Genomic DNA, 26,238 nt, shown 5'->3' on the forward strand with positions numbered 1-26,238 from the left:
GGGAAATGTACAATAGAAAGGAGGTAATAGAAGGGAGTTACAGGCAGGTGGTCACTCCAGGGCCACGGGAGACAGACAAGTGGGTAACAGTCAGGAGAGGGAAGGAGAAGAGTCAGGTACTGGAGAGTACCCCTGTGGTTTTACCCCTTCACAATGTACTCCTTTTTGAGTACTGTTGGAGGAGACAGTCTACTTGGGGGAAGCGACAGTAGCCGTGCCTCTGACACAGAGTCCGGCACTGTGGCTCAAAAGGGTAGGGAAAGGGAAAGGATGGCAGTAGTGATAGGGGACTCTAGAGTTAGGGGGTCAGATAGGCGATTCTGTGGACACAGGAAAGAAACTCAGATGGTAGTTTGCCTCCAGGTGCTAGGGTCCAGGATGTTTTAGATCGCGTCCAAGATATCCCGCAATGGGAGGTAGGATAGCCAGAGTTTGTGGTACATATTGGTACCAATGACATAGGTAGGAAAAGGGAAGAGGTCCTGAAAAAAGACTACAGGGAGTTAGGAAGGAAGTTGAGAAGCAGGACTACAAAGGTAGTCATCTCGGGATTACTGCCTATGCCACGTGACAGTGAGTACAGGAATAGAACAAGGTGGAGGATAAATGCGTGGCTGAGGGATTGGAGCAGTGGGCAAGGATTCAGAGTTCTGGATCATTGGGCACTCTTTTGGGGCAGGTGTGACCTGTACAAAAAGGACGGATTGCACTTGAATCCCGGGGGACCTATATCCTGGCGGGGAGGTTGGATAAGGCTACTGGGGAGAGTTTAAACTAGTATTGTTGGGGGGTGGGAACCGAACTGAAGAGCCCGGGGAAGAGGCAGTTGGTTCACAAAAAGAAAGCTTGGAAACAGTGTGTGAGTGAGGTTAGGCAGGTGATAGAAAAGGGACGTGCTCAGTCAGATGGTTTGAGATGTGTCTATTTTAACACAAGGAGTATTGTTAACAAAACAGATCAACTGGGAGTGTGGATCAGTACTTGGAGATATGATGTGGTAGCCATTACAGAGACTTGGATGGCTCAGAGACAGGAATAGTTAATTCAAATGCCGGATTTTAGATGTTTCAGAAAGGACAGGGTGGGAGGCAAAAGAGCTGGGGGCATGGCACTGTTGATCAGAGGTAGTGTCACGGCTGCACTACCTCTGATCAACAGGGGATATTTGTTTGGAGTTCTGCATAGGTATCTTCCAATGAAACAGTGAAGTTATGGTAGGGTACAGGAACCGTGGTGTAATAAGGTTGCTGTAAATTTAGTCAAGAAGAAAAGAAGAGCTTACGAAAGGTTCAAAAAACTTGGTAGCGATAAAGATCTTAACGATTATAAGGCTAGCAGGAAGAAGTTTAAGATTGAAATTAGGAGAGTCAGAAGGGGCCATGAGAAAGCCTTGGTGGGCAGTATTAAGGAAAACCCCAAGGCATTCTACAAGTATATGAAGAGCAAGAGGATAAGATGTGAAAGAATAGGACCTTTCAAGCGTCCTGACAGTGGAAGTGTATGGAACCGCAGGAAATAGCAGAGGTACTTAATGAATACTTCACTTCAGTATCACGATGGGAAAGGATCTTTGTGCTTGTAGTGATGACTTGCAGCAGACTGAAAAGCTTGAGAATGTAGATATTAAGAAAGAGGATGTGCTGGAGCTTTTGGAAAGCATCAAGTTGGATAAGTTGCCGGAACCAGATGAGATATACCCCAGGCTACTGTGGGAGGCAAAGAAGCAGATAACTTTACCATAATATCAACTCAAAAATACAAGTCAAGCTCGTTAATCTTTTAATTAGCAAGTTATGGCACTACAGGAAAGTCATAACTGCACCTTTCTTGCTTTCACTGATGCAAATTGGTCTATGATGTGATCAAAGTCACTTTTTTCAGTTCTTCTCTTTCTACACTCAGCAGAGCAAGATCACAGAGTCTGCCTTGATCCATGGAGGCTCTGAATACGAAAGCATTAGTTTTAACTTGCTGAATGAACTCTCACAACTGGCGATGGAAACTGCGATTGTTAGCATTATCTAAATAGCAACGCGAAGATTGGGGCAGACGCTCTCATCTCCATTCAAGAAGCTCTTCAGTTCTTGATATTTTCATGTTGACCCGCCTTGATAGCAACATGCTGTAATCCAAAATTTTCTCATCTAGCTGCTGTCCATGAACATCAGAGCTGTACAGTTCGCCCAAATTTTCACACTTCTTCTTTAGGTCGTTACTGTCGGCGCCGTAACACAGTCTCTCAACAGCGAGAAGGAACCCAAACTTGGAGTCAATGTCGTGCAAACGAGCGAACCTTTTGTCCATTTCTCCGTGAAGACGGTCGAGTGTTCCCTTCATGACTCTTTCCATTTCCCCCTTAGCTGTTAACATAGCGTCTCTCGAGTTCTCATCAGCCATTCGTTTCTTTTGTCTCTGACGTCTTTCAACGTCAATATTCCATTCTTGGCAGAGACCGACTCCTTCCTCGAGTGACTCACTGACCAACGCTTCTCTTTCATCATAAAAATGATCCTGGAGGGCTTTCAAATCCAGGGCAGCATCGTGGAAGTTCATGCTAGAATCCTGCAGCAAATGAGTCAATGCGAATGAGTACTTTATTCCAAAATCCTAGCAAAATCAGAAAATCGTAACTCAACATTGGGTTGTACAACTGCCTTGCGTCTCTTCCGTTTCACTGGTCTCGTTTTCATGGTCTATCATGTCCTGGAGAACTTGAAGTATATCCTCAATACGAAAGACCTTAAGACAATTAGGCCATTCAGCCCATTGAGTCTGCTCCGCTAGTCTTCCCTGGCCAAGATGGCTAATCACGGGTCCAGGTGGCGGGCTGTCCAGGGCTCTGGCGGAGCCGACTGCCTGCCATTCTTCTGGGGTTACGTTCCTGCCCGGGTATCCTTGGAGAGGAAGCGTGCCGTCTCTATTGGCACAGCAGGGAAGTTCCGAGGCCGGCGGGACGCTCTGGGAATTCAGTGTTTTGGAAATGATAGTAATGGTACTTAACTTTTAAAAAATGGGTTTATAAATCTCTGATCGTTGTGTGTAGTTTTCCAGTTTTGTTTAAAAAAAGGTTTGGAAGATAGCTAGTGGTGTTCCGTTCAGGAAAACCGCTAAAAATAATCCAGGAAACTACAGGTCAGCATGAGTAGTGCGTAGATACTGTAATGACGAGGTATTCCACGTGACCATATATATAAGCATTTCGATAGACAGGAACTGATTAGCGGTAGTTAACATGGTTTTGTGCGCGGTGCTTCGTGTTTAACGAATCATCGATTTTTTAAAGGAAGTTATTAGGAAAGTTGCTAAAGGAAAGACAATAGATATTGTCTACGTTGACATCAGCGAGGCCTTTGACAAAGTCCCGCATGCGAGGCTGATTAAGAAAGTTCAGTCGCTTGGTGTTCAGGATGTTGAATTCAACATTGACTAAGCGGGAGCAGCCAGAAAGTGGTAGTAGATGGTTGCCTCTCTGATTAGTCTGTCGCAGGTACCGGCGATGGGGATATTGTTTTAAACAGATCCGGATCAACGATCAGCCACCAAGACTGCTGGAGTAGTGGAAAGCGACGAAGGTATAGCATATGGAATTTAATGCAGAAAAGTGTGAGGTGTTGTGGTAGTGTTCTATGATTCTATGACTTTGTCGTTTCTCTCCCTCGGCTGCCGGAAAGTCTCAGTGATGACAGGGACAGAGGGAACCTTGCCCACGTTGCCCTGTGTGTTCACACGGCCCAGGAATTACCTGATTCCAGTCACAGTGACGTGGATGAGGATGGAACCTTTCCGACACTTCGTCACCTTCAGGTGCCATGAAAATGTATCATGGGTAGCGGAAAGCGGAGTGACTCGGTACATGCTCGTCGGGGACGCAGATCAGGGAAACGCCTTAACCAGGATAATGCAGCTAGTGCGGAGGACAATCAGGGCGACCTGCGTCCGGTGGAGTTCTGGTCTTTGGGCTACGGTCATAAACGCGGCTTCTACCCTTACGGACAGGGCATCAGGCCCACAGTCACCGACTGCCCCAGAGTGAGGTCCTGCTGGGGGTTAGCCCCGGTAAGAAACCATTCTGCAGGATACAGCGGGAGTGCGAGAGTGTGGGAGAGGAGCAGGAAGGGGAGCAGGCATCTCACGGCAATCAGCGGGTGTAGCCTCACCTGTGAAGGATCAGCTTCCGCTTCAGTTACCGAGGGGAGGGGTGGTGGAGTATTGGAAAGATCCGGGGTCACGCCAACGGTAAAGAGGTTGCTGCAGTGTTCGAGAGATGTTAAAGCTGACGCTCAGACTACTCCCTCGGGTGGCTGTTAAGTATATCGAGAGTTGTTTTTAAATGGTGAATTACACTCTTGGTGGCCACTTTATTGGTTCCACCCGTACACTTGATGGTTAGTACGAATACATAATCAATCAATCATGTGGCAGGAACTCATTGTATAATAGCATGCAGACGTGGTCAAGTTGGTCAGCAGATTCAATTATTGTTAAGACCAAACATCACAATGGGAAAGAAACGTGACTAGGACCGTGGGATGATTGTTGGTGGTAGAGGAGGTGGTATGCGTACCCCAGAAATTGCCGATCTCCTGGGATTTTCACGGGCAACAGTCTCTAGAGTTTGCAGATAATTGGTAAAAACACAAGGAAAAATATTCAGTGAGCAGCAGTTTTGAGTGTAAAAACGCCTTGTTAATGAGAGAGGTCAAAGGAGAATGGACAGCCTTGTTCAAACTGACAGGAAGGCAATAATAACTCAAATAACCCTGTAGTGGTGTGCTGAAGAGCATCTCTGAACTCGAAACAGGTCGAACCCTGAGGCGGATGGGCTGCAGTAGCAGAAGACCACGGAAGTACACTCAGCGGCCACTTTATTAGGTCAGCGAGATAGCTAATAAAGTGTCCACTGAGGCTGTATTATAGTGCTCTCCCCTTTGCCCGAGTCTGGATTGACTTCTCTTACTTCAGGGACAGACGCTTTTGCCGTGCTGATGTTGTGTATCCCACTCGGACTGAAAACTCTCGCCCTTTTACTGATGGGCGCCGTTCTCTTCAGTGACAAACTCAGGTGCTGTATGCTATAACGCTGAAGGCTCTTGTTGTTAAGTGACTAAAACTCGATTCACTGAGACAGTCGCTTGGCGTTGGGTAGTCAATCAAACACCTGACGCTTCCTAGCTGGGACTTATCAACAAACAACTTATTATCACTTTGCAGGTTGTACTTTGCTAGGCAGAAATTAGTTCCGACATCACAACAGTGACGGTTCAAATATGTTTATTGGCTGTAGATCAGCTTGAGATGCCTGTAGTGTAAAATGCACCTTGTAAACACCCGCTGAATGATGGGGGAATGGATGGAAATGTCAGGGAGAAGGATTAGAGTGCCACGGTTGCGTAGCCGTTCGTCCGAAGCTATTACAGCTGGAGTTTGCAGTTCAGTCCCGGCGTCCTCTGCACGAAAGTTTGTATGTTTTACCCTTGTGCGCGTGGGTTTCCTCCGGAGGTTCCGGTTTCCTCCCACAGTCCAAAGACGAACGGAGTGGTAGGTTAATCGGTCACTTCCCGTGATTAGGCGGGGATAAATAGGTGGGTTGCTCAGTGTGACGGCTCGGTGGGCCTGAAGGGATCTTTCTGCCTACATCTGTAATTAATTAAATAATAGACTGGTCTTCCAGTAGAGTTAAAACGTCGGCACAACTTCGAGGGTCGAAGACCAACGACATTGCGCATCCGACGTCCGAAGGTCTTCTACTGTGCTGTAATATTTTATGTTCAAAACACAAACATTATCATTGATTTGCGCGCATATGTGTTCGCCAAACAAACGGCACCCTGGCACCAGCAGAAACAGGAACACAGGAAACTGTTGCCGTTCCCTATCACAACTCCACCAGAATCAGCTAACTCAGTCCAGACCCAGCATAGATCTGTCCTCCCGGTCTACCCAAAGCTTGTCCTGGCGTGGTCGCTCAGAGATCAGCTCTTTGTTGAATCTCTGCAACTATCTCCGTTCAGTTTAAATCAGTTTAATCTGTAATCATATCCACTCCAAACATATTACCAACCAAAAGTGATCTAGTCGAAATCAGTTTCGATTATATGATATATAACAGTTCCTGCTTAATTTCCAGCCGCAGTCTGATTCTGTCCCCAATGCCTTTCATTTACTTAGCACCAAAGACTTATATCCCCAAGTTTCTCTGTCTCACAGTACTCCCAAGAAACTTTGAAAGTCTATGTCCTACAATTTGCATCACAGCCAAGATTAACTTCAATCTGCCATTCATAGAATGGCATCCCTTTAGAACAGAGATAAGGAGGAATTTATTTAGCAAGACAGTGGTGAATCTGTGGAATATAGAAACATAGAAAACCTACAGCGCAATACAGGCCCTTCGGCCCACAAAGTTGTGCTGAACATGTCTCTAACTTAGAAATTACGAGGCTTACCTACAGCTCTCTATTTTACTAAGCTCCATGTCCCTATCTAAAAGTCTCTTAAAAGACCCTATCGTATCTGCCTCCACCAGCGTTGTTGGTAGCCCATTCCACACACTCACCATTCTCTGAGTAAAAAAACTTACCCCTGACATCTCCTCTGTACCAACTTCCCAGTACCTTAAACCTGCGTCCACTTGTGGCAACCGTTTCAGCCCTGGCAAAAAGCCTCTGACTATCCACATGATCAATGCCTCTCATTATCTTATACACCTCTATCAGGTCACCTCTCATCCTCCTTCACTCCAAGGAGAAAAGGTCGAGTTCATTCAACCTATCCTCATAAGGCATGCTCCCCAATCCAGGGAACATCCTTGTTAATCTTCTCTGCACCTTTTCTGGTCTGAGGCGACCAGAACTGAGCACAGTACTGACCAGGGCCCTATATAGCTGCAACATTATCTCTTGGCTGCTAATTTCAATTCCATGATTGACAAAGGCCAATACAGCGTATGTCATCTTAACCACAGTCAATCCCTCTGATCATCCACACTGCTGAGAGTCTTACCATTAATGCTATATTCTGTCATCATATTTGACCTACCAAAATGAACCACTTCACACTCATCTGGGTTGAACTCCATCTGCTAATTCTCAGCCCAGTTTTGCATCCTATCAATGTCCCGCTGTAACCTCTGACAGTCCTCCGCACTATTGACAACACCTCGAACTTTGTGTTGTCAACAAATTTACCAACCCATCCCTCCACTTCCTCATCCACATTATTTATATGTTTTTAAAGATCATGAATAGTAAGGATCCCAGAACTGATCTCCAAGACACTCCACTGGTCACCGACCTCCATGCAGAATATGACCCGTCTACAACCACTCTTTGCCTTCTGTGGGCAAGCCAGTTCTGGATCCACAAAGCAATGCCCCTTTGGATCCCATGCCTTCTTACTTTCTCATTAAGCCTTGCATGGGGTACCTTATCAAATGCCTTGCTGAAATCCATATACACTACATCTACTGCTCTTCCTCCGTTAATGTGTTTAGTCACATCCTCAAAAAATTAAATCAGGCTCATAAGGACAAGGCCATGCTAACTACTCTTAATCATATTAAACCTCTCCAAATGTACATGAATCCTGCCTCTCATATTTTTACCTGCACCAGAAGATTCTTGCTACTTTTTTGGACTTATCTTTAAGAGTGTACTGTGAATTTTGAAGAAATTAGTACAGAAATGGCTTTAAGATCTAAAGGGCGAGACCCTGGGAAAGATTCTAACGGCAATGGAAAGAAAAAAAAAAGACTGATCCTAAACGTACTGAATTGACTTATGATATGTTATTGGAGCTCTTAAATGAAAAATTTGAAGAACAACGACAAACTTTCAAACAAGATCTAAAGGCTTTCCAGGATTCTATGGATAAAACTGATTTCGAAGTTAAACAGCAGCAAACTCTAATCGCAACTTTGCAAGAGGACGCTCGGAAGTGAGACTTGATAATCGAGAAACTGGAGCAGAAATTATCTTCGGCGATTAAATAGGTGGAAACACTTAAAGCCAAGAGCGTCGACTTTGAAAATCGGTCCGGAAGACAGAACTTCCGCATACTTGGTCTCCCGGAAGGTGTCTCCTTCGAAGTATTTTGCTCAACTTTTAAAGGAAGCGTTCCCTTCTGTATTCCCAGACAGTCCTCCATTACTTGATCGTACCCACAGAATTATGCGCCGATCACCAAGTTCTTCATCTAAACCACCTGCTGTAATTGTTTGATTTCACTATGTGCATGTCAAAGAGCAACTTAATTGTGTGGCTCGGCGTTTAGGGATGGTTAAACTTAAAGATTTCCAATTCCGATTAGTGGAGGATTTTAGCCCAGAAGTAATGAAGGCAAAGCTAGTTTTTAAACCTTTGATGTCCGAATGTTATGAGAAAAATCTAAAACCAGCACTTTTATACCCTGCGAAGCTTAGAATCTCGCCTCCGAATGCACCACAACGTGTTTTTCTCTCCACAGCTGAAGCTCGAAGCTTTCTGGATGAGAATTATCCTACTGCTTTGGATTCTCATCTCTAATAAATGTATGGTTTTGATCGTTACAAGATAGTTTTTGTATCCAAAATCAGATTTTATTTCTGGCTATTGGTGTAGGTTTATTCTACATTTTATATTCCAATTAAAGTTTTTTTTTATCGACGTACTAATCCTTTTAAGTTACTTACTTTAACGATTGTATTTTATTTTGGTCATTATTATTAATCCTTTGAAGGTGAATTTTTTTAAACAGTTTGATATACATCCTTTTCATTTTTTGTGTAACTAAGATGGTGGTTTTTTCTCTAAAATATTTCTTGCTTTTCTTTTTGATTTCGCCATTTTTTTCTCTCTTCTTCTTCCTATAATGCATTTCTTATCACATTTTAACTTTTATTTGTTTGGTTTTAACCCGATTTATAAGTTACCACTGGTTATATTCTTTTATTATTATTAGCAATTATATTAAGTTTGTTTTAGTATAGTGTTAATTACTTTTTTGATGTTTGGGTGGATCTTTTTTTCCTCCTTTATATATTTGGAGTTGCCTTCTGGTGATACGGGGATAGATTTAGTATCATTCCTTCTTTTTTTTCCTGGCCTCTTTAAGGCTCAGGAGGATCTTTTTTTCGTGGGTGGTGGGCGGGAGGTTCTTTTTACTAGTTTTTTTAGTTTTTTCATTTAGGCTGATTTCAAATTACTAAAATGTCCGTGTTGTCGTCATTTCCGGGTCTGCGCCTTTTTGGCTCCTCTTCCGGGTGCATGAGTTCATAATCTGGTTAACTCTTTATATACCAAAAGGTTGATTTTAGAAATATGGCTCAGACCATTAATTTTGTCTCTTGGAATACTAATGGCTTAAACCATCCGATTAAATGGAAAAAGATTTTCAAAGTATTCCAAAGACTGAATGCACATATTATTTTTGTACAAGAAACTCATGTGAAGAAAGAGGATAATCAACATTTTTTTTAGGTTTTGGTGGGGTTACCAGTACCATTTGAATTCGAATGCCAAAGTAAAAGGAGTTTCAATTTTTATTGACTCCTCTATTACATTTGTCCAACACGATATTATTTCGGATCCGAATGACAGATTTTTGTTAATTACTGGGTTACTTTTTAATGCGAAGTTTGCTATAGTTAATGTTTATGCTCCAAATGTGGATTATCCTGATTTCGTTAAGTCCTTATTTACTTCTCTAACTAATCTAAATGAATATATGTTAATAATGGGTGGTGACTTTAATTGCTGTTTAAATCCTTTGCTGGACAGATCTATATCTACCCAGACTTTACCCAATAAGTCGGCCACTTACATTAACTCTTTTTTGACTGATAACGGAATTTTCGATATTTGGAGATTTCGGCATTCTAAGGACAAAGAGTTTCCATTTTTCTCACATGTTTATCATTCTTACTCGAGAATTGAGTATTTCCTATTGATTCTCATTTTATTCCATCTGTAATTGGTTGTAATTATGACATTATAGCCATCTCTGTTCATGCTCCAAGGAAACTTTCTATTAAATTAATGGATACAGCTTCTAGTATTAGGCAATGGCGATTTGATTCTACCTTACTGCAAGATCCAGATTTCATTAAATTTATGAAGGAACAGATTGATTTCTTCTTTTCAACTAATTTCACAGATGAAATTTCTTGCGGAACACTTTGGGACACTTTTAAAACATATATAAGCAGACAGATTATCTCCTATTCCTTTGGTTTGAGAAAACGTATTAAGAAGGAAACTCTTTTATTAGTTGATAAAATTAAAGAAATTGACAAGAAATATTCGATTGCTCCTAGTAAGGAGCTTTACAAACAAAGGGTTGAACTTCAAATGGAGCACAGTTTATTACTTACATCTTCGATTGAAAATCAATTAATGAAAACCAGATCTGATTTTTATATACATAGTGAGAAATCGGGTAAACTGTTAGCTAACCAATTGAAGAATGCTTCGGTTAAACGTCAAATTATTAAGATTCGTCAACAGAATGGTGAATTGACAGTTAACCATGAAGAGATAAACAAATCTTTTCAAGATTTTTATACCTCCCTGTATCATTCTGAATTCTCTCATGATCATAATACCATACATGATTTTCTTGGGAAATTGAATTTTCCAAAATTATCATTAGATGATCTTTCAATATTAGAAACTACTATTACGGATGCAGAAATTAAAAGGGTTATTTCCTCTATGAATTCTGGGAAAGCACCAGGTCCAGATGGGTTTACAGTGGAATTTTTAAAGTGTTTTTCCTCTACTCTTTCTCCTTGGTTATGCAGGGTTTTTAAAGAAGCAATTAGATTAGGCAGACTGCCACAATCTTTTTATAGATCTTCCATTTCTTTAATATTGAAAAAAGATAAAGACCCCACTGACCGTGCATCCTATTGACCAATATCCTTATTGAATGTAGATTCCAAGTCCTTTTCCAAGTTACCGGCAATCAGGCTGGAGAAGGTATTACCTCAAATTATCTTGGAAGATCAAACTGATTTTATTAAAAATCGCTATTCTTTTTTCAATATTAGGAGATTATTGAATATTGTTTATACTCCTTCACCTAACACCTCAGAATTTGTCATTTCATTAGATGCAGAGAAAGCATTTGATGGAGTTGAATGGCCATACTTATTTATGGTGCTTGAGAAGTTTAATTTTAGTTCGACATTCATATCCTGGATTAAACTGATATATCCTACTCCAGTAGCCTCGGTCTTTACTAACAATCAAAGATCTCCCTTTTCTCGTTTATTTCGGGGTTCCAGGCAAGGCTGTCCTCTTAGTCCATTATGCAATTGCTATTAGAGACTCACTGAACATTTTTGACATTATTCGTGGGATGGATACACATAAGTTATCATTATACGCAGATGACTTGTTATTATATATTTCTGATCCCGAGAAATCCATTCCTGTAGTTATAACATTGTTGGCTCAATTTAGTAATTTTTCCGGGTATAAATTAAATCTTACTAAGAATGTATTGTTTCCCTTAAATAGACAGGTTCCATTTTATGAAAATTTATCTTTTAAATTAGTTAATGATTCTTTTATATACTTAGGGATTAAAATTACAAAAAATCATAAGGAGTTATTTAAGGTTAATTTTTTCCCTTAATTGATCAGATTAAATGTTTGTTCACTAAATGGTCACCATTATTTTTAACTCTGATAGGTCAGATTAATCCTATTAAGATGGTTATTTTACACAAGTTTTTATATATATTTAAAGCAGTACCAATTTTTATTCCGAAGTCTTTTTTGACAATGTTGATTCAAAAATTTCCTCATATATATGGCAGAATAAAAATCCTAGATTAGTTAAAAAACTACTTACAGAAGGCAAAGAAGGAAGGTGGATTGGCATTGCATAATTTTAGATTTTATTATTGGGCAATTAATATCCGATATTTGATAAGTTGGTTAAAGGATTGGGATTCCAAACTGTCCCTGCCGATTCCTGATTTCAACGTACAGGGACACCCAGGCGTTTTCCCCTCGCTATTAAATTAATAACCTGCATTTTCATATTTAGCTTCATGCATCCCTACATTAATCTGCACCCGCCATCCCCTTGCCCTCTCAACCAACAACTCTGAATCACTTTGAAAATTTGTCATCTCCTTTTGGCTTTGCGCCACCCTCAGAGCTGGAGGTGTTAAAATTATTTCCTTCGTCCGATTAATCCTCCCCCCATCGTATGCATCCAGTGAAAAGACCAATTTACTTCTCTTCTCTGTGTCCTCTATGTCTGACACTGCTTCATTTGGTAGGATGTAAATATGTATTGGAAATTTGCACGGGTTTTTTTGACATACCATTTTTATTTCTAGAAGAGAGTGTATCATGAATGCAGAGTTTGCTGTTGTTTCTTTAATTTCTGAGAATATCTTTGCTCACTTCACAGCCTCCTTCGACATGAAACTTAGTGTTGCGACATAACAGTTCCTGAACCTATTCCAGCAAATAAGAAAAGTAACGTCTCGATTTCATAATCAGGAAAACAGTAAGTGAGATGGACATTACACTCTCTAACTAAGCTTCAAATCTGTAGTATCACACACAAAGTATTGGAGGAACTCAGCAGGTCAGACAACATCTATAGAAAGGAATGAAGAGTCGACATTTCAGGCCGAGAACCTTCAATAGGTTACCTTCAATAGAGAACCTTCAATAGGTTACTGTTGCAAGGGCGTGACTGAGGACAAACACAAGTGCTGGACACAGGCACGGAGACAAGGTCAAGAGGCGTTAGCACAGTCGCGAACGTGGAGCCGATAACCATGGGAGTCCTGACTCGAGCAAGGTTTAAGTAGAATATCCAGGGAATAGAGCGGAGCTTAGAACTAACAGTCCTAAGGAATCAAGAAACGAGGTTTACACACACTAGAATCGACCACAGAACTGGCGAAGCATGGCTGTAATGCCAGAGTTCTTATCCTATGTTCGCTAACGGGAACCAGGTGTGCTGTAATTAATGGAACTAGCAATAATTGGGTACCAGCCGACAGGAATTAAGACACAATCAATGAGATAATTAGCAAGATGGGGAATTGCCAGACGGGACCATGACAGTTACTCTGGATTTCCAGCATGTGCAGGATCTCTTGTGTTGCCCATCTCTGTACATTGGCAACCCCTGGTGTGTGGTAAGTTTTTTTTTCAAGCAATTTTATTGGCTTCCCATTTTTTAAACGCGACAAACTTGTTTTAAAAGTCAAATACTGCAATTGCCACGCATAGAATAAAAATTTAATTTTTGTTACGTTTCAATTTAAAACCCTTGACAGTAATTTATGTATTGTAGATTAGAAAAGCACCATGACATAATGAATAAAGTGTTTACTAAACTCATTTCATGTGGTATGACTTATCTGTGGATTTTGTTACGTATATACAATGCAACAACGACAAGGGAGTAGTGTGATTAAACGTTATAACTGATTTATGTTAGTCGCTGTACACACGGGGAGCGACTAGCTGGGCTCACCAAGACAAAACACATGCGCACTTGAAAACCCGCTTAAAAGACGAGTGCCTCCCGTACACTGAAGGCCGAATGGATTCACCTACCGATCGTTCGGTCGTATATGCTCTTGGCACATACGTGCAAACGATCCGATACTCTTATGATTTTATTTCAGTTCAGTGATTGCTCTGTGTAACTTAATACAAATCAAAACAAAACCACCGGGTCCCTGGATAGATACTGGCTTCTTCCATCCCATTCCCGGTGGTACACTCGCACTCTCGGACACTGATATCTGTTTCTTTCGTTTTTTTTGTCAACTATTGCCAATTTAGCATTTCCTTTCGCACTGCTTCAGAGTGTATTGCTACCTTCGCCCAAATCAATAGTTTTGTATTTTGTAGTTGCTATATATAGCGTTGTATTTATTATTAGCATGTGTACTGCATACCCTGTGAGCTGTCACGAAGGCAAGGGATTTTGGAGAAGAGATACGGGAGGCTTAGGCATGTGTCGGATATGTACAACCAGGAATAGTTATTACCATTCAACCATTAGGCTTCTGGACCAGAGTGATTAACTCACTTCAATGCTCATTTTCAAGGACCCTACAACTCACGTTCTCAACATTGGATCTATCTATCTATTATTTGTCTTTCTTTGTGTATTTACATAGTTTGACAACTTTTGCACGTTACTTGTTTGTCCAATGCAATAATATTACACTAACCGGTAAACCACAGTGCAATGCATAAAGTGTACAAAAGTACATTCTGGTGTCAAGATCAAACGAGCATATAACAGCACGTATTAAACAATAAATGAATTTGACCTTGAAAACCTAGCAAAGGGCAACTGCTGAAAATGCGGAATAAAGACTTAAAGTTCTGGAAACAGTCAACAAGTCAACCAGCATCTGTGGAGGGAGAGAATTATTGCTTTAGATCAATCATCCTTCGTCAGCACTGGGAAGAGGTGAAAGTAGTTTTCAGTAATCAGTTACACTCAATGGTCACTTTATTAGGTACACCTACACATCTGCTCACTAATGCAAATATGTAATCAGCTAATCAAGTGGCATCAGCTCAAGGTATTGTTATGTGTGCTGAACAAACCCGATGGAAATGGGGTCCAGAGCTGACCACCCACTCCCCTCCCCAGGAACTATGCTGCTAGTGAGAGAGAGAGATGAAGAACAGAGGTAGAGGCACCTGCTACAGATAAGACAGAGAGAGACGAATGTTTTATGTATTATGGCTTTTTCACGGACTATTTACCTTTCGCTACAAGGACACTTCCTTGCTCGTTAACATTCCTGAGGAGACAGCAGGGTGTGGCCTAGTTTGATGGACATGGACATGTTGAGTTGATGGACAGCTGATACACCGTCAGTGGGGATAAAACCGGGTCTGGGGAGACACCCTCAGACACTCCAGTGGACACTGAAAGAGTGTTGTGCACCCACAGGAAGGTGGGGGCCTGGAGGATCGGTTCAGGAGAATTGGTCCGGAGCATGGTGGATGAAGGCAGACTGGTTGGGACTTGTGTGTGTCCGCCCTTGCCTGGGTGACGAGTCCATCACTGAAGAACGGTCTAGTCTGGAGCGGAAGGGACATAGCCACTGACCCCAACTGTACAACGGAACAGTTGTACTTCTTGCATTTTGAAAAAGTGGCCGCGAACCAGAAGTGGCCTAGAGATAAGTGGGTGGTGTTGTTACAGAGTGTACTTAAAGGGAAGGCTCAACGTGCATATGCGGCGTTGTCTGCGGAGGTTGCAGAGGATTATGAGGAAGCAAAACAGGCTATCCTTCGGGCCTATGAGCTGGTACCCGAAGCGTATAGACAAAAGTTCAGGGACTTAAGGAAGCAGTGGAATCAGACGTTCACAGAATTTGCCTACGAGAAGTGTGTGTACTTTGACCACTGGTGCGCTGCAGAAGGGGTGGAGGAGGATTTCTACCGCTTAAAGAGAGTTGATCCTGATCGAAGAATTTAAAGGTTGTGTTCCCGATAATATCTGGACATACCTGAATGAGAAGGTGAATAAGTCCATATCAGAATCTGCCAAGCTAGCAGATGAATACGCCTTAACCCATAAGATAAAAATTTTCCCAAATAAGAGCTACCAGAGGGGTAGTAGGAATGGTAGAGAAAGCCCACCGGCTAAGTCAGAGAATAAGCTGGGAACTAGTGGAAAGGGTAAGGAGGAGGAAAAGTAGGCTGAAAGGAAGTTTCCTAGCTTTACGTGTTATAATTGTGGGAAAGCTGGGCACATAGCATCTCAGTGCTTGGCTCCGAAGAAGGAGACAGTAAAAGGAAAGACGACAAGCCCGACTGGTTGCATTGAGCCGGTCAACAGACTGATGAGGAGGGAGAGGTTAGATAGGGCCCATGAGGGGCGCGAGAAGTTTATTTCGGAAGGGATGGTATCCGTGAAGGAGGGAGAAACCCCAGTTCCAGTGCGGATCTGAAGAGATACTGGGGCTGGTCAGTCATTGATCCGAAGGAAGGTGTTATAATTCGGTGCTGAGACCGAGACTGGGGAGGTAAATGTGATAAAAGGTATCGGAAAGGGGACTGAGGCCGTACCTTTGCACAAGATATTTCTGAAATGTGACCTGGTATCTGGACCAGTCGAAGTAGAGGTGCGGTCGGAACTACCGATGGACGATATGGACGTCCAACTCGGTAATGACCTTGCAGGTGGGGATGTGTATTCAGCAGTGAAGCTGACGAGCAAGCCTGGAAGTGTTGGGGACCCGCCCATAGATTCCAAGATTTATCCCGCCTGCGCAGTAACTCGCAGCATGTCCAGACAGGCAGCTGAGACAGGAACCAGTTTAAATGAGCCCGGCGTTGATTTAGCCGAGACGTTTTTACCAGCCCTGTACCTGGAGAGGTTAGACGATGGGAAAGCGGAGAACAGTGGAGCAAAGAAAGTAAGAGAGACAAAGCAAATTTACGGTTGTCACGGAACGAGATTTTGAGCCTTGCCCATAAAATACCCCTAGATGAACATTTTGGAGTGAGGAAGGAATTTATGGAGGCACAGAGCCTCATGAGAAACAGATGTGGCAGCTGGAAGGTCCAGGGTTGGACACTGGTGATTTATGTAGCTTGAAAGAGCTGGTTGCAGTTGAAGAATTTAAGTGTGTTCCCAATGACGTGAGGGCATTCCGAGAGGTAAAGGATGCCGCTACCTTAAGGGAGTCTGCTGGGTTAGCAGACGAGGTTGTCTTAACCCGCAAGGTTGAGTTTACTCCAGATGGGAGTTGCCCAGACAGTAACTGGGAGGATCAGAGGAACTTGGAATTTGAAAGGGGGACTGGCATTGAAAGCCTAGAAGAGGGAGATGTCCCGTTGGCCTGTGTGCAGGTTGAGGACGTAACTGTGGATGCACAGAGTACTGAACCTAGTGTTGAAGCTCAGGAAAAGTCGGAGGGGTCTGACTTACTTGAAAGGGAATACAATCCTTTTGGGTCAGCTGGACCTGGTTCAGTAAAGAAATGGTTAACCTTGGCACTAGTGGAAAGTGGGAATTCTCCATTACTTGTGTTAGAAGGTGTTCTAAAAGTTAATGATGAGATGAAAGCTGGTGATGTGAATATTATTGAAGGAAAAGGGAAAAGTTTTGTTCCTAGACTTTTGAATAAGGAAAATTTAAAGTCTGGATTGATTTTAGAAGTAGTGACCATACTGAAGGGTCAGTGGTCTGGTAACAAGGTGCCTGCGAATCAATTACAGTTTGTTTTGAAATTTAAGGATAAACAAATTGATGTTGTTCAAGTATGTGATTTGGAGAGGCAGAACTTGAAGTGTTGTTTTGACCAAGAGGGATCACCTGCAGGTGTTAAACTGGAAACTAATAGAATTAAAGATCCTGCAGATAAAATTAATGACCTGCTTAAATTAATGAGTGGTGTGGAAGTTCAGCAAATGGGCCTCGTTTGGAAAATATTGGTGATATGCTAGTAACTGTGAAGGCCTAATCTGGGCTGGTGAGCCAGCTAACCACATGAGAGTTAAGTGGAAAAGAGGCAAGGGTTGACCAAATGCCGCTTTGAATAACAGGATCTGGTTTTGCGGGAATTTGACTTTTTTTCAGATGAAGCTTGTGAAAGATAAAGACAATATCATAGCAGATTGATTAAGCTTAAAAGTAAAATAGAGATTAGTATTTGCACACACTTCTGTAATGGACCACATTATTACAATATTTTGACATTTATATTTGTCCAGCACAGAAACCATTGATAGTTTATACCGATCACAACCCATTGGTGTTTTTTGACTAACAAGAGGAATAAAAATAGGCGGTTGTTAAGTTGGAGTCTGTTGTTACAAGAATTTGATATTAAAATATAACATGTGAAGGGAACTGACAATGTAAATGCTGATTTTTTATCCAGGTGTTAATTTGAAAGTATATCTGTGTTACTCAGGTAGTTAATGACCACTTCTGTATTATATTAGACTCTGTAGTGTGCCTTACTAGTTAATTTTCACCTGGTGAAAATCCTTTGAAGGGTGGGGGTGTTATGTGTGCTGAACAAACCAGATGGAAATGGGGTCCAGAGCTGACCATCCCCCCTCCCCGGGAACTATGCTGCTAGTGAGAGAAACAGATAAAGAACGGAGGGAGAGTCATCTGCTACAGATAAGAGAGAGAGAGAGACGAATGATTTATGTATTATGGCTTCTTCACTCATTATTTACCTTTCGCTACAAGGACACTTCTTTGCTCTTTAACATTCCTGAGGGGACAGCAAGAGTGGCCCAGTTTGATGGACATGGACATATTGAGTTGATGGATAGCTGATACCCCATTAGTGGGGATAAAAGACGGATCTGGGGAGACACCCTCAGACACTCCAGTGGACACTGAAAGAGTGTTGTGCACCCACAGGAAGGTGGGGGCCTGGAGGATCGGTTCAGGAGAATCGGTCTGGAGCACGGTGGATGAAGGCAGACCAATGGGGACTTGTGTGTGTTCGCCCTTGCCTGGGTGACGTGTCCATCACTGAAGAATGGTCTAGCTTGGAACGGAAGGGTCATAACCGATGACCCAAACTGTACAACGGAACAAGAAGACGATGGAAGGTTTGCCTGCTGCAGCTGCTCATCTCTCTCTCTCTCTCTCTGTCTCTGTCTGTCTGTCTGTCTCTCTCTCTCTCTCTCTCTCTCTCTCTCTCTCTCTCTCTCTCTCTCTCTCTCTCTCTGTCTCTCTCTCTCTCTCTCTCCAACATTGCAACACAACAACAACTACTTCAACACGAACTGAACTGAACTCTATATTCTCTTATGACAATTCATTTACCCTTAGACTTTTGTAGAGCTTGGGTTTGATTATTATTCCTGCACTTCTGCATTTATCATTGCTAACCTGTTTTATATGTATATTGGCATTTTTGATACTGTATTGCTTCGTTTGCTAATAAACACCTTAATTTCAGTACCTCCAGACTCCAACGTATCAGTCCATTTGTGTTGGTCTGTTAATCCAGTTACGGGGTACGGAAAAGTATAATCACATGTAGACGTGGTCAAGAGGTTCAGTTGTTGAGATCAAACGTTAGAACGGGGAAGAAATGTGATCTAAATGACGTTGGCTGTGGAATTATAGTTGGTGCCAGACGGAGTGGTTTGAGTATCCCAGAAACTGCTCTTGACCTCCTGGAGAAGATGAGGAGAAACTGATCTCTCGGGAATTTATTGCACAACTGTCTCTAGAGTTTACAGAGAATGAAGCGAGCAGCAGTTTTGTAGCGGAAAAGGATCTTGGTGATTGTCGGGATGACTTACAGTGGATTGAAAAGCTTGTGTCATGGTCCTTTCTGGCAATTTCCCATTTTGCTATTACCTCAGTAATTGGGCCTCAATCCCCTCACCTAATTTCCAACCATTCCCATTTCCACTAACTACACACACCTGCTTTCCATGAGTAACTGCAGGATAAAAACCCTGGAATCACAACAAGGAGCTGCCAGTTCGTTGGTTGACTCTTGTATGAGTAACCTCGTTTCATGCTTCTTTAGGACTGTCAGTTCTAAGTTCTGCATCATTTCCTAGATTCTGTACGTGAACCTGGTCTCCGCGTAAAGCCTGGATACCTATTCCACGCTCGCTACGGTGCTAATGTCTCCCCACCCTGTCTCTGCGCCTGTCCTGCTTTTGGATTCGTCACCAGCCTCGTCCTTGCAACAGAACGAACTGGCCAACAATGAACCCAGCGGACACGGACCCCGTGCAACAGGCGCTCGCCAGCCAGGGCGACCTACTGGGCGCCCACGACCAACTGCTCAGAGAGGTCAAGGAAAAACTTCATACACTGTCCAGGAATGTGAGGAAGGTCAATGAGCAGGTGGACCGGGTATCCGCTTCCCTTACTCCATCCCCTCCAAGAACCCTGGCTGCCCAAACCGCACATCCCGGGATGGCTACTCCCCTGGGATTGGCAACAAAATTCCCTCGAGAATCGTACGTACTCGAGCCGGAACCTTACACTGGGGACTTAGGGAGGTGCCGGACCTTCTTATTACAATGCTCCTTGGTCTTTGAGCTCCAGTCACGTACGTACACCTCGGATAGATCAAAAATCGCGGAGATCATGGGGCTGTTACGAGGGGATGCCTTGCCATGGGCCACCGCGATATGGGATAACCGACCAGAGGTTTGTTCCTCCTCCCCCCTTTCATCTCTGAAATGAGAAAGGTCTTCGAACAATCCATTTGCGGTAAGGAGGTCGCTAATCGCTTGCTGACTCTTTGTCAGGGTTTGCCGGCCGACACAGGGTGGAACGACAAGGACCTACGGAAGGTGTTCCGACGAGGCTTCTCAGATAAGATTAAAGATGAACTGGCAGCGAGGGATCTAATCTCGCTAGCCACCAGGATAGATAATCGACTTCAAGAGCATCTGAGAGAAAAGGCCAGTCGCCCCGCTTCTCGGGTCAGCCCACGGACCACCTTACCATTTTCAGCCAGCCTCCCTTCCCCAGCCGCTCCAAGTATAGCTCCTGCTCCTACCGTCCCCACCACCCTGGGGGAGAAATCGATGCAGCTGGGACGGAACCGTCTCTGCCCTGCCGACCGACTTCGGAGGTGGAGAGCTGGGCATTGTTTCTACTGGGATCAGTTGGGACATTTCCAGGATACCTGCTCTCTGCGGTCAAAATGGAGGGCTCAGCAGTAAAAAGAAGAGTCCTGGTGAGCCGGACGATGCTCCCTTCAACCTCTCAGACCAGGATGCAGATCCCGGCTATTTTGAATCATCAACAACAGACCCTGTCCCTATCCGCCTTGGTGCATTCCGGTGCCGAGGGCAATCCACTGGACGAAGACATAGCCTCCCAGGGCTGAATGCCTCGGGAGCCGTTAAATACCCCTCTGGAGGCCCGGGCACTGGACGGAAAACTGCTGGTTCGGGTGACCCACTGTACGGCGTCCCTGACATTGATTCTATCCGGAAACCATCGGGAGGAGGTACCATTCAATCTCATCCATTCGCCTCAAGCCCCTGTAGTTCCAGGATACCCATGGCTGAACCACCACAATCCACAGATCCACTGGTCTACCGGGAGGGTAGCAAGCTGGAGACCGTTTTGCCACGCCAACTGTCTGCGGTTGGCCCCATCGACACTACCGCAACCCACCTGTCTTGGAATCCTTCGACTTGTCCAGAGATCCCACAGAGAACCATGACCTGGGACAGGAATTCAGATTCAGCAAACAAGGGGCTCTTTTCCTGTCTCCGCACCGCCCGTATGATTGTGCCATCAACCTTCTCCCCGGGGCCTCGCTACCCACCAGTCGTCTTTATGACCTATCCCAACCGGAGAAGGGGGCCATGGAGAAATACATTGGCAGGCATTATTAGTCCTTCATCCTCCCCGGTAGGCGCCGGTTTCTTCTTTGTAGAAAAGAAGCATGGGTCGCTTCGTCCTTACATTGATTACCAAGGCCTAAACAATATAACTGTTAAAAGTAGGTACCCACTACCCCTCATTAATTCGCCATTTGAACCACTTCACGGAGCCACCATCTTCTCGAAGTTGGACCTTCGTAACGCATGCCATCTAGTCAGGATGAGGGAGGGGGCGAGAGAAAGACGGCCTTTAATAAACCTCTGGGCCACTTCGAATACTTGGTTATGCCGTTTCGCCTTATCAGTGTTCCTGCCGTTTTTCAAGCCCTGATCAATGATGTGCTGCGGGACTTTATTATTCGTTTCGCATTCGTTTAACTCGACGATATCTTAATATTTTCTAACAGCCCCCAGGAACACATTCATCATGTCCGTCTAGTCCACCAGAGACAGTGGAGCGGAAAATGCGAGTTCCACATTCCTTCGGTCAGCTTCCTAGGCTATATTATTGAGAGCGGGCAGGTGAGAACAGACCTGGAGAAGATCCGGGCGGTTGAAGAATGGCCTAGGCCCACGACGCGCAAGCAACTTCAGCGGTTCCTGGGGTTTGCGAACTTCTACCGCCGATTTATCAGGGACTACGGCGGCCCCCCTTACCCGGCTTACCGCGCCCACTACACCTTTTTGTTGGGACTCCGAAGCTGACTCGGCGTTCACCGGCCTGAAAAGGCATTTCACCACCGCTCCCATCCTGATCTATCCGGACCCTTCCCGACAATTCATTGTTGAGGTGGACGCCTCTGACTCTGGGATAGGAGCAGTCCTGTCCCAATGATCAAGTTCGGCCGAAAAGCTTCACCCCTGTGCCGCCTTTTCTCGCTGACTGTCCCCAGCCGAGCGGAATCGGGAACTACTGGCGGTTAAACCAGCATTGGAAGAATGGAGGCACTGGCTAGAGGAGGCGGAACAACCGTTTGTGTGGACTGATCATAAGAACCTGGGTTATATTCAGACCGCCAAGTGTTTAAACTCCCGCCAGGCCCGTAGGGCATTATTTTTTGGACGATTCAAGTTTTCCCTGACATACCGCCCGGGGTCCAAGAACGGGAAACCGGACGCGCTCTTCCGCCAATACGACTCCAAGGAGGACACCTCCAGCCCAGACACTATCCTCCCGCATCCTGCGTGGTAGCAATCCGCACTTGGGAGATCGAGTTCGAAGTAAAGGAAGCCCAAAGGGACTACCCAGCAATGGACCCAATGGACCCAGCAATCGCCTGTATGTGCCCGATTCTGTCGGATCTCAGGTTCTACAGTGGGGGCACGCATCTCAGTTCGCCTGCCACCCCGGGAGTGATCGGAGCCTGGCTCTCCTGAAAATACACTTTTGGTGGCCTTCCATAAAGGCGGATACCCGTTTCTCTGTCTCGGCATGTTCCGTCTGTGCCCATGGAAAAGCCTCTCATCGGCCACCTGCGGGATTACTTCATCCTCTACCTGTCCCTGGTCGTTCCTGGTCACACATTGCCCTAGACCTCGTCACCGGTCTGCCCCCTTCCCGCGGAAACACCGCTGCCCTCATAGTGGTAGACCGGTTCTCCAAGACGGTGCAATTTGTAGCCCTCCCTACACTCCCTTCTGCTCAAGAAGCAGCAGAACTTCCCGTCCGCCACGTCTTCCACCTCCACGGAATCTCCGCCGACACCGTCTCCGATCGAGGTCTCCATTTCACTTCGCAGGTATGGAAGGCCTCCTGTCAAACCTTAGGTGCATCGGTCAGCTTGTCATCAGGCTTCCACTCCCAGACGAACGGGAAAAAGGAACGGGTCAACCAGGACTTGCAGGCGACTCTACGTTGTGTAACGGCAAACAACTTTCTAAGTGGAGTGACCTCCTCCCCTGGGTTGAGTACGCCCATAACTCTCTGATAGGTTCTGCCATTTGAACGTCTCCCTTCGAGTGGTACCAACCCCTGTTGTTCCCCGTGCAAGAAGAGGAGATTGCGGTGCGGTCTGTTCTGGACCATATCGATCGGTGCCTTAAGGTTTGGGAGGAGACAGGCACGGCCCTACTCAGATCAGCAAATCGCAGTAAGAATACTGCTGACCGACACCGGACTCCGTCGCCTGAGTACCGACCTGGGCAGATGGTCTGGCTTTCATTCAAGTACATCCCGCTCAAAAACGAGCCTAGGAAACTCGCCCCTCGCTTCCTGGGACCTTTCAAGGTCGAAAGTGTCATCAATCCCACAGCAGTCCAATGTAAAGAGCCAAGATCTATGCGCATCCATCCTACCTTTCATGTTTCCCAATAAAAGCCAGTGTCCATCAGCCCCTTGTGTCCCCCGACTGACACTTCCCCCACCTGCCCGTATTATCGACAGCCATCCGGCATACACCGTCCAACGACTGCCGGATGTGCACCGTCGGGGCAGGGGTTTCCAATATTTAGTAGACTGGGAGGGGTACGGTCCACAAGAGCGTTCTGGGTTCCCTGCTCCTTCATCCTGGACCCTTCCCTCTTCTAGGACTTTCATCGGGACCATCCAGACAAGCCTGGAGGATCGTCTGGAGACTCCAGTTGAGGGGTGGTGGGGGGGGGGGGGGGGAAGAACTGTCATGGTCCCATCTGGCAATTCCCTAACTTGCTATTACCTCAGAAATTGGGCCTCAATCCCCTCGTCTAATTTCCAATCATTCCCAGTTCCACTAATTGCAAACACCTGCTTTCCATGAGTAAATGCAGGAGAAAAACCTGGAATCACAACAAGGAGCTGCCAGTTTGTTGGTTGACTTTTGTATGAGTAACCTCGTTTCATGGTTCTTTAGGACTGTCAGTTGTAAGTTCTACATCGTTTTCTGAATTCTGCACGTGAACCTGGTCTCCGCGTAAAGACTCTCCTGGATACCTATTCCACGCTCGCTACGGTGCTAACGCCTCCCGACTCTGTCTCCGCACCTGTGTCCTGCACTTGGGTTCGTCCCCCAGCCATGTCCTTGTAACATATAGACATTAAGAAAGAGGATGTGCTGGAAGTTTTGAAAAGCATCAAGTTGGAAACTTGACCAGATTGGTCTCTTGGACCAGATGAGATGTACCGTGGGCTACTGTGGGAGGCAAGGGAGGAGTTTGCTGAGCCTCTGGTGATGATCTTTGCAACATCAATTGGGGCAGGAGAGGTTCCGGAGGATTGGAGGGCTGCAGATGTTGTTCTCTTATTCAAGAATGGGAGTAGAGCTAGCCTAGGAAATTATAGACCCTGGGCTATATCTTTTATATTATATCTTACTTCAGTGGTTGGTAAGTTGATGGAAAAGATTCTGAGAGGCAGGATTCATGAACATTTGGAGAGGCATAATATGATTAGTAATAGTCAGCATGGCTTTGTCAAGGGCAGGTTGTGCTTTACGAGCCTGACTGAATTTTTTGAGGATGTGACTAAACACATTGATGAAGCTGGAGCAGTAGATGTAGTGTGTGTGGATTTCAGCAAAGCATTTGATAAGGTACCCCATGCAAGGCTTATTGAAAAGGCAAGGAGGCATGGGGTCCAAGGGGACCTTGCTTTGTAGATCCAGAATTGACTTGCCCACAGAGGGCAAAGAGTTGTTGTAGGCGGGTCATATTCTGCATGGAGGTCGGTGACCAGTGGTGTGCCTCAAAGATCTGTTCTGGGACTCCTACTCTTCGTGATTTTAATAAATGACCTGGATGAGGAAGTGGAGGGATAGGTTAGTAAGTTTGCTGATGACACAAAGGTTGCAGGTGTTGTGGATAGTGTGGAGGGCTGTCAGAGGTTACAGCGGGTCATCGATAAGATCTAAAACTGGGCTGAGAAGTGGCAGGTTGAGTTCAACCCAGGTGAGTGTGAGGTGCAAACACGAGGAAATCTGCAGCTGCTGGAAATTCAAACAACAACACACAAAATGCTGGTGGAACACAGCAGGCCAGGCAGCATCTGTAGGGAGAAGCGCTGTCGTCGTTTCAGGCCGAAGTGGGCCGAAATGCCGTAGGTTTTCTATATTTCTATGTAATAACTGAGTTCTAGAAGAAGAGCTGAAGCTTGTCACTTGGAGAGGAACTCGCCACGTTAAACCCTGTGCGGGGAGTGTCTGAACAGATATAAGGAGTTTAAGAGTTTGCGAAACTGCAAATAGAGTTCAATAACTAAAGAGTTGATGAGGTTTGTTTCAGTGCCATGTAGTAAATCATTTAATATTTGGAATTAATTGTGACTTAAAAAAAAGAAATACAGTCTACAGACAGGGTCATTGCCAGTATGGTTCTTTGTGTGTTGCAATTACTTTTGTATAATTAGCAAAATTATTGGCATTCCTGGGTGGGCTGGATTAAAGTTGAGATTAAATCATCCGAAGATAACCGCCCATCTGAATGATGCCCATTGCTCCCAAATATTTTAAAATTATAGGAGGCAGAGATAGGGGTGGATATACAGACTTTTTTCCAATGTGAAAATGTGAATTTTACAAGTCATGTGGAAGACCTTAAGATTTGGGACAGTAATAAGCCATTGTGCCCATCGAGTGTGCTGTGCCTTAAAACTGTGCCCTCTCGTGTAGCCATTTCATCCCTGGGGAAAAAGCCTCTGACTATTCACAAGATCAATGCCTCGCAACATCTTATACACCTCTATCAGGTCACCTCTTATCCTACGCCGCTCCAAGGAGAAAAGGCTAGGTTCAATCAATCTATTCTCACAAGGTATGCTCCCCAATCCAGGCAACATCCTTGTAAATCTTCTCTGCACGCTTTCTTTGCCTTCCACATTCTTCTTGTAGCGAGGCGACCAGAACTGTGCACAGTACTCCAAGTGGGGTCTGACCAGGGTCCTATATCAACAATGCCTCTTGGCTCTTAAACTCAATCCCACGATTGATAAAGGCCA

The 26,238-nt window shown here is 44.6% G+C and overlaps 1 protein-coding gene across 3 annotated transcripts in view; it reads left to right on the forward strand.

Moving 5' to 3' along the window:
* Positions 1 to 13,337, forward strand: part of slc5a6a (solute carrier family 5 member 6a) — a 108,598-nt gene extending 95,261 nt beyond the window's left edge. For 2 of the 3 annotated variants that reach the window (XR_009513011.1, XR_009513013.1), the window contains one exon: positions 12,406 to 13,336. The gene's annotated coding sequence lies outside the window, so the exon portion shown is untranslated. Of the gene's footprint in view, positions 1 to 12,405 lie in introns of all 3 variants that reach the window. The other variant, XR_009513012.1, reaches the window with a different exon arrangement.
* The last annotated feature ends 12,901 nt before the right edge of the window (positions 13,338 to 26,238 follow it).

The sequence above is a fragment of the Hypanus sabinus genome, chromosome 7 (assembly GCF_030144855.1).
Source record: "Hypanus sabinus isolate sHypSab1 chromosome 7, sHypSab1.hap1, whole genome shotgun sequence".
Taxonomy (NCBI): domain Eukaryota; kingdom Metazoa; phylum Chordata; class Chondrichthyes; order Myliobatiformes; family Dasyatidae; genus Hypanus; species Hypanus sabinus.